This window comes from Dama dama, chromosome 1 (genome assembly GCF_033118175.1).
Source record: "Dama dama isolate Ldn47 chromosome 1, ASM3311817v1, whole genome shotgun sequence".
NCBI lineage: Eukaryota > Metazoa > Chordata > Mammalia > Artiodactyla > Cervidae > Dama > Dama dama.
In genome coordinates this window covers 25868622-25878500 of record NC_083681.1, presented here as the reverse complement: position 1 = coordinate 25878500, position 9879 = coordinate 25868622, and positions in this window count along the sequence as shown.

The window sequence follows — 9879 nt, the reverse complement described above, 5'->3', positions numbered from 1 at the left end:
ATTGTTGGGAAAATTGCATCATTATCTTAAATCAAATGGCCTTTCCATTTTTAGAAATTATCAGTAACAACGAATAAGCTAAAAGTAAACTAATAAATCAGAAGTGTGTCTATAAAATCAGGCCCTCTTCAGAGCTTATCATTTACCTTTGAATTTTAGTCATCTTGTGCCACAACCAAACATTTTAATGATCAATTTCTGTTTCATCTAATTGCACACATTTGATTTTATTTTACAAAGTTTACCAAAGTGATACTGCTAAATTTAAGGGGAACCACTGACCAACACTGCCTCTTCTGGCCAGGTACCATAGTAACCACTTGCCTGACTTAATTACAAGAGGTCCCAGTAAGGAGTGAGAAACTATCTACTATCAACTGGAATAATTCAGGAAAGGTCAAAAGCAGAGAGGAGATGCCGGTCCCTGTGTCCACCAACCTCCCAGAATCCTTCATGATGGAATCCATCTTGGCTGAACAATGGATGGGCTAGGAAGGACTCTGAGCCAGAATAATTGGCAGAGACAAACCAGAAAACTAACCCCATCACCATAAAATCCAAGACTGCGAGCCACAAGGCAGAAGGGTTCTCCTGGATTCCCTTCTCCTGCTGCTCTCAGTTCAAGCACCCTTTTCCAAAAAAGTCTCTTGCTTTATCAGCACATGTGTCTCTTCAGACAATTCATTTCCTAGTGTTAGACAAAAGCCCGCTCTCAGGCCCTGGAAGGGGTCTCCCTTCTTGCAACACTCATTAAGTGTAAACTCTGTAAATTCCTCGGTACTATCTTGTTCTTGGAATTTATTGTACCTATTTTGCTTCCTATAAGAACCATGAGAAATAAGTACTGTAGGTATGTACTTCACATCAGAGAATACTTTGATTACTAATTCCAAATATTCTAAACAGAAACACATCTTTCATTTTCTGGCATCTAATTTTGCAGTGATCTTAAAGTTGTCTTTGGATTTCATTCTAAAGGGAAAAGAAAAGGAATAAAATAATTATTTTCACTTGTTTTGGCCCCATCTAAACAGTTGTTTCCAAAGTAAAACACTTCATGTTGGGGGGAATAAAAAGAATACATGTGTCTACTGAAAAAAAAAAAAAAAAGCACAACTTAAAAGTAGAGAATTATGTTTTATTTGACCTACTAAGGACTTGTCTGGAAGACAGTCTCTCAGATTGCTCTGAGAACTGTTCCAGAGACACAGGGGAGGAGCCAGGATACGTGGAGTTTTGGTAACAAAAACCAGTAGTCAGAACATTGAAAAATTACTGTTAAAAACCAGGTATCTCAAGTTAATGAATTTAGCACTTTACTGTGTATGGGAAGATGCTAGAGTCTGGGCTTTTTGAAATCATTCCTTTGATATGCTCCATTACAATCTAAGACCAGTATCTTGTTTTCTTCCATACTGAATCCCCTCAGGGTGCTCAATTAAGGGTAGGGCGGGGGGAAATGAGAGGTACATGCAGTAGCTGATGGCTTGACGCTCTGACATCCCTGTTTACTGATACAGCCGGCAATATTCTTTGTCCACATGTGGTACCAGTTTTTAAAGCTATGGGTAGGAAAGCCCTGAATTCAAATTCTGGCTGTACCAATAACTACTTTGTGTGACTTTGAGCTAGCAATGAAACTTGTCTAAATCACATTTTCTTCACTTATAAAAGTAACAACTATGCCCTACTTTTTAGAACTGCTGTAAAGAGTAAATTAGCTCATGTGCCAATATCACAAACCCTTGATAAATGACTATTTATCATTAGTAACTATGATATTAATTATAAATATTGGTTAATATTTGCTTTAACCTAAGAAAAGATATTTTGGCAGATATTTGAGAATTTTTGCTTACTAGAAACTATTTTTTTCTTCTTCTTAGACTTTTCTTAAGATTCCCTAAAAGCATAGCAAACAGGATTTCTTTCAATTCAAAAACTACCATCTTCCCCTTTCACTTTTGTGTGGTTTCCAGAAAAGTCTCAGTTCAATGAGACCGGAAACAGAACTATACATTATTCAAGGGACCTCTTCTTGGCACTGGGCTTCTTTCATTAACCTGTTTAAGTTGACTCTGTTTTTCAGGTTACTTGGTTTCAAGAGCTGCTCAAAAACTAATCATCTATTTCTTCCTTTAGAAAAAAAAAAAAGTGGGAGCTTTGGGGACAAATAGATTAAATATAGATTAAATATACATATATGTAGACAAACAGATTAAATATGATTAAAATAGAATTATCTCTATGCAAATAGCAATGGAAACAATCTAAGTGTCCATAAATAAGATGAATGGATAAATAAAATGTGGTTTTGTGCACACACACACACACACACAAGACTATTATTCAGCCATAAAAGTAACAAACCTCTGATACATATTATGATATGAATGACCCTTAAAAATATTATGCTAAGTGAAATAAACCAGACATAAAAGGATGAATACTGCACGATTTCACTTATGAAATATCTGTGCTAAGTCACTTCAGCCGTGCCCTGCTCTGTGACCCTATGGACTGTAGCTTGCCAGGCTCCTCTGTCCATAGGATTCTCCAGGCAAGAATACTGGAGTTGCCATGCCCTCCTCCAGGGGCTCTTCCCGATCCAGGGATCAAACTTGTGTCTCCTGCATTGGCAGGAGTTCTTTACCACTAGCAGTTCTTTACCACTAGCGCCACCTGGGAAGCCCATATGAAAAATCTAGAATAGGCAAATTCATAGAGACAGAGAGTAGATTAGAAGTTACCAAGGGTGGAGGGGGAGGGAGGAGCAAAATGAGATGTTATTATTGCTTATTGGGTAGAGTTTATTTTGAGTGATGAGAAAGTTTTGGAAATGCATAGGATGATTGGTTGTACAAGACTATGAATGTACTAAACACCACTGAACTGATATAAAATGCCAAATTTTGTGTTAAATATATTTTACCACAATATAAATTCAATGGAATTTTTCCTTATGAATAGGAACTATAAATTTTAATTTAAAACCAGCAGATCATCAAATTTGGGGGAAGACCCACTAACCTTCTTAAAATATATACTAAGAGGACCTTAAATCTGAGACTTGATGTGCTTTTACTCTAGGAACGAATTATTTTACATTCATGCAATATAAGGCAAGTTCTTCCTATACTAGTTTACAGGCATCACACAGTCACAGTCAAACCATACTTGAATTTTTCTTCAAACCTAACAAACAATGTTTTCTTGATCATATTTTTAATTCTGAAAAAATATTTAAGTAAAGGCATTTGTAATAGTGCTGGTGAAACTGTCTAGGAAAAACAAAGTTGAATCAGAACCTCATACATACAATATACTAAAATTTTAAATGGATTAAACAGTTAAACATAAAAACAAAGTAATTAAAAATTCCTGGAAACAATATGACTGCTTCATTTATTTTGGTTTGGGAAAGACTGTATGGCTCTCAAAATAACAGAAGAAGTCATACAACAAAAGATGGTTAGCTTTTACTCCCCCAGTCCACATACATGCATTCATGGACACAGACAAATGCACAGAGAGACCCACAGACACACACAGAAACACACACATCTACTACACACTACTACACACACACATCTACTCTTTATTTCAAGGCTTCAAAAAAACATCAGGAGCTTAATTGGCTAACTGGAGAAAATATTTACAAAAAGCATTTCAACAAAGCTCTCATATTCAATACAAAGAGCTTTCACAAATAAGAGGAATCAAAACTCTAATACGAAAAGGTACAAAGGATACGAACAGAAATATGAAGAAATATAATTGGTTGATACAAAGAAGCAAAAACACCCAATTTTCTTAATAATAAAATTAATTTAAAAATCAATAATTACCATTTTGAAAGAAATACTAACAGATGGGCTTAAAACTGGACATGCTGATAATAGTGTTCACATAGAAAAATAAACACAGAAGAATCAACCAGCAAAATTCTGGAAAAGAAGAACAGTGGAGTGGGTATGGAAGAAACCAGTCCTGCAAAAATTAGGTTCTAGGACATAAATAGATATTTAACTATAAACTACAGAAATAGACTTAATACAATAGGGGAAATTTTAAAATATGGTAATGACATCTTTTATAAAAGTGGGGAAAAGACAGATTAATAATTTGTTAGCAATTGGGCAGCTATCTGAAAAGAAAAATTAAATTGGCTTTTGACTTTACAATTTATACCAAAATAAACTTTAAATGGACTAAACATTTAAATGGGAAAAATTAAAAATAAAATTGCTAGTGGTTGTGTTTAGTGGTATTTGCAGAATTCAGGTCCTGGAAGAATGATATGACAGGATGAATTTTTAAAAGATGGTCACAATACCTTTTGTCCTACATTTTCTTATAACCCTTCTCTTAGAATAATCACCCTCTCATTGATCAGTGAACTCTGTGCCCCTCTCCTTAGAATGTGGGTAGACCATTGTGACTGCTTTGACAACAAATGTGATTTCTAAAGCAAGATCATAAAATACCATGTACTTTCACTTTGCTCTCTTGGGATACTACTCTTGGAACCCAGCCACCATGCTGAAAGGAAGCCCAAGCAGGCCCACATGCAAAGAAACCAAAGTACCCAGCTCACAACCCTGGCTGAGTTTCCAGCTAAGAACCAGCACTCACTAGACAGCTATATGAGAAAGCCATCCTCAAAGTGGATCTTTCAGCTCTCATGTGAGTCACTTTACATGAAACTAAATGAAACAGAGAATAACCATCCCTGTTGAGTCTTAGGCAAATAATTGACTTTTTAAGATGCATTAAAAAAATTTTTTTTCATTTATTTTTATTAGTTGGAGGCTAATTACTTTACAATATTGTAGTGGTTTTTGTCATACATTGACATGAATCAGCCATGGATTTAAATAATTGACTTTTTAGCCATTGAATTTTGAGTTGGTTTGTTAGAGAACAATAGATAACTGGAACAAAATGGTACATTCATTTTTACCTTCACCAACAGGAACTCTTATTTCTTAGCAAAGAAATGGCAGTGCATCTGAGGAACATTAAACTTACTATTAATTGTTTCAACAAAGAAATTATAAGATAAGACTGCTATTAAAATAAAGCAAGGTAATATGGCACATAAAAGTGATAATTCTGAAAATTTCCTGAAGGATGATATTCCTTACCAGATACATAAATATGGTATTCAAATAATCACAAACCAGTATCTCCAGGTTACAATATTGCTGTTTAATCACTCAGTCACCTCCAAGTCTTTCTTGACCCAAGCCCACCAGGCTCCTCTGTCCACAGGATTTCCCAGGCAAAAATACTGGAGTGGGTTGCCATTTCCTTCTCCAGGGGATCTTCCTGACCAAGGGATCAAACCTGTGTCTCCTGCACTGGCAGATGATCTCTTTACCACTGAGCCACCTGGGAAGTCCAGCACAATCCTTAGACACAGTAAATCCTCAATAAATGAAAAAAAGTTATTCCCATCTCCATCTTAATATACCAAAGCTCAAACCAAATATGATATATATTCATTTTAAATTTCTCAATCTGGCTTTCTCCTTAGAAGTGTGAAACAAAAAATATTTTTCTCTCTCTAGCGGTGAGAAACACCAAAGAAAGTGACAGTGCATTAAAGGTGTTTTCTTGGTGGGGTGCATGGGAGTCAGAGATAGTACTGTTGGGGGGGCTTTGTACTGTATCATCTAAGCTGGCGGTAAAGAACCTGCCTGCCAATACAGGAGACATAAGAGACTCAAGTTCTACCCCTGGGTTCGGAAGATCCCCTGGAGTAGGAAATGGCAACCCACTCCAGTATTCTTGCCTGGGAAACCCCATGGACAGAGGAGTCCGGTGGGCTACAGTCCATGGGGTGTCACCAAGAGTCAGACACGACTGAAGTGACTTAGCACGCACACATCTAAGCTGGAACTCTGGTCCTCAGAATTCCCTTCCATATCTAGTTCCCATTTGGCTTTGGTGTTGTATAGTCAAGAATCTGACTGGCCTTGGTTCCTGGTTCCTGGGAAGGAATCTAAATTCCTGGAATTTCCCAAGCGATAGTAGTGTCCTTATTATTTATGGCTGGGGAGCCCCTAGATGGTTTCCCGGATGGGCCTGGCCATACTGGAAAGATCAACCATGTGGTTAGAGGGTTGGGATTTGAGCCAAGTGATATCAATCCAACCTCCTCGGGGTGCTTGGGGAGGGGGTGAAGGAGGAGGGGTGGAAATTGGGGTGGTGGAGATTGAATTCAATCACATGGCCAAGAATTCAATCAATCAGAAACCCAAAGAAACTCTGAATGCAAAGCTTGGATAAGCCTCCTGGCTGGTAACACACATGAACATGCCAGGAGTGTGATACTGCCTGACTCCATGGGGAGAGGACACAGGAACGTCCCATTTGAGACTCTCCCAAACCCCATCCTATGCACCTCTCCTCTTTCATCCTATTTTGATTTGTATCCTTTTGCTACAATAAAACTGTGACCATAAGTGTAGCTCTTTCTTGAGTTCTGTGAGTCATTCTAGTGAATTACCAAACCTGAGGGGGTTGTGGGAACCCCCAAATGTGGAGCCAGTTGTTCAGCAGTGCAGGCAGCCTGGCAATCCTGGAGCTGCAGCTGGTATCTGAAGTGAGGACACAGAGGACTAAGCCCTGAACCTGTGAAGTTTAGCCTGACCCCAAGTACTTAGTGTCAGCATTACAGTGTAGTTCACCACAAGAGAAATTTGCTTGAGATCAGAAGGGAAGCAGCAGGCATATTTTCTACACTGTGGAAGCCTGGTAGAGGCTGCCAGGCACTGTGGTCCCTCAAACACATTGCTGCTGATCTCCTGGCTCATCTTGTTGGCTGCAGCACCCAGCTGCAGGCTTCAGGTCATACGAGTCATCTAAGGTAGAGAATGGGAGACGGATGCAGGCTCCAATTCTTCCCCCCAGCAGTTTCCAGCTTGTCTCTGCTCCTGTTGTTATTCAGCTTTCTTTCCCAGTTGCTGGTGTGGCTAGCTTATAACGATTTCAGGCCAACACCAGATGTGTATAACAAATTCTTTCACCAGCAACTGCATCAAGTTAAATCCCTATAATAAGTTCCTTTTACACTAATGCTTTTACTTCTGCCTCTCTGATTTTACCTTGACTGCCACAACTGGTTCAGTCTATCCACTGATAGGAAATTACAAAGTTAGAAGTAATTGTTCAGAACTTAAGGAGAAGCACTACAGGAATAGAAACACCAGGGTTGTCAATCCCAACTTCATTCAAGAATCTTTAAAAAAAAAAAATCTGATACCACACTCCTCCCTGAGATTCTACAGTAGAGTTTAGACATTGAATTGTTCTGGGAAAGGTTCCGGGGTGATCCTAGCATGCATCCAGTTTATGAAATGCTGCACTGGAAGGAAGAAAAAGAAAAAAGTAAATTTAATCAATCTTACATACACACAAGGAAGTATAGCAGAACATATCTTAATACCAGTCACTTCTAAAATCAAGAAGTTTTAAAACTTAACTAATAGACATAGCAAGCAAATATTAGAAAACTAAAGGCATGAAATAGTCATATAAAAATAGAATTCATAGTTAATAGCATGAAAATGGATCAAGAATATTTCCATTGATAAAAGTTATAGTACATGTGAAGAAATGTCCCACAAAAACTGGGAGATATACTCAGAGAAAACAACAAAATAAAATCACCTCTTTTAGAAAGAAAAGATCAAGAAGAAGAAAAAATACAAGGTTCAAAAAACATAATTAACGGGACTTACCTATCATACTAGAAGCATGTTTAACTCCATTCTTTATTTAACCCAATAAAATATGAATGTGGAAATTATGGTAGTTTCCAGTAAACTAATTGAATACTTTGTAAAGATCCAAAAAGGATAAATCATTATAAAAATTTGCTGTCAGTTTAAGTGTGGCTCAGATGGTAAAGAATCTGCCTGCAGTGCAGGAGACCTAGGTTCGATCTCTGGGTTGGGAAGATCTCCTGGAGAAGGGAATGGCTACCTACTCCAGTATTCTTGCCTAGAGAATTCCACGGACAGAGAAGATTGGCAGGCTACAGTCCATGGGGTCGCAAAGAGTCAGACATGACTGAGTGACTAACACATAATGTTTGAAAGTAAGTGTACAGTGTTGGCGTTAGCCACTCAGTTGTGTCCAACTCTTAGTGACCCCATGGACCATAGCCCACCAGGCTCCTCTGTCCATTGAATTTCCTAAGCTAAGTATACCGGGGAGAGTTGTCATTCCCTTCTCCAAGGAATATTCCCAACCCAGGGATTGAACCTGGGTCTCCTGCATTGCAGGCAGAGTCTTTACTGTCTGAGCCACTAATCCACTTCTTGTACATAAAAAATTTTAAAAATGGATATGAATCTGGAAAATCTGGAAAACCTAGAAAATCTGGATACTTCACAAGTGTTTTTCAAATGTCTGTGGAGTGGTTATGAGAGTTGGAGTAAGAAACACCAAGTGGGCATCACACCGTGCAGGATGAAACTCACAGGCAGGAGGGTCAGCTAAGGATGATGCATGTGGTTTCAGCTTCTCTCAGCAGCCTCTGGAGAGCTGTACTAGAGCTTTAGGTTCAGCCCTGCTAGCTCAGGCAGGCAACCTGGAAAGATCCTGTGATCATTCAGTTTGTGAACTGGTTTGTCCCTCTACAAGTTTTTATCACATGGGCCACACTTCCTATTCACAAGGCTATAAAATCAGAAGTCACAATAGAAGCATGGAGTGGAAAAGTCATTTAGAAGTAACTAAACAAAATCTTTTCATACCGTTCATGGGGTTCTCAAGGCCAGAATACTGAAGTGGTTTGCCATTCCTTTTTCCAGTGGACCACATTTTGTCAGACCTCTCCACCATGACCCGTCAGTCCTGGGTGGCCCTACAAGGCATGGTTCATAGTTTCATTGAGTTAGACAAGGCTGTGGTCCATGTGATCAGTTTGGTTAGTTTTCTGTGACTGTGTTTGTCATTCTGTCTGCCCTCTGACAGATAAGGATAAAAGGCTTATGGAAGCTTCCTGCTGGGAGAGACTGACTGTGGGGGGCACTGGGTCTTGTTCTAATGGGCCAGGCCATGCTCAGTAAATCTTTAATCCAATTTTCTGTTGATGGGCAGGTCTGTGTTCCCTCCCTGCTGTTTGACCTGAGACCAAACTCTGGTGGAGGTAATGAAGACAATGGCGACCTCCTTCAGAAGGTCCCATGCATGCACTGCCATACGCAGTGCCTCGACCCTGCAGCAGGCCACCACCGGCCCATGCCTCTGCTGAAGACTCCTGGAAACTCATAAGCAGGTCTGGGCCAGTCTCTTGTGGGGTCACTGCTCCTTTCTCCTGGGTCTTGGTGCACACAAGGTTTTTTTTGTGTGTGTGTGCCCTCCAACAGTCTGCTTCTCCAGTGCTGTGTAAGCTCTGGCAGTTCTATGATGGAGTTAATGGTGACCTCCTCCATGAGGGCTTATGCCACACCCAGGTCTGCTGCACCCAGAGTCCCTGCCCCTGCTGCAGGCCACTACTGACCCATACCTCCGCAGGAGACACTCAGATACTCAACAGTAGGTCTGGCTCAGTCTCTGTAGGGTTTCCTGGTGAGTACAAGGTTTTGTTTGAATCCTCCACGTGTCTCTGGTAGGTATGGGGTTTAATTCTAAACACAATTTCACCCCTCTGACCATCTTGCTGGGGCTTCTCCTTTGCCCTTGGACATGGGGTATCCTTTTTTGGTGGGATCCAACATTCTCCTGTCAATGGTTGGTCAGCAGCGAGTTGTAATTTTGGAGTTCTCACAGAAGATGAGTGCATGTCCTTCTACTCCGACATCTTGTAGTCTTTAAGTCTAAATTCAGACTTAAAGTGAAGCAAGTAGGGAAAACCACCAGACC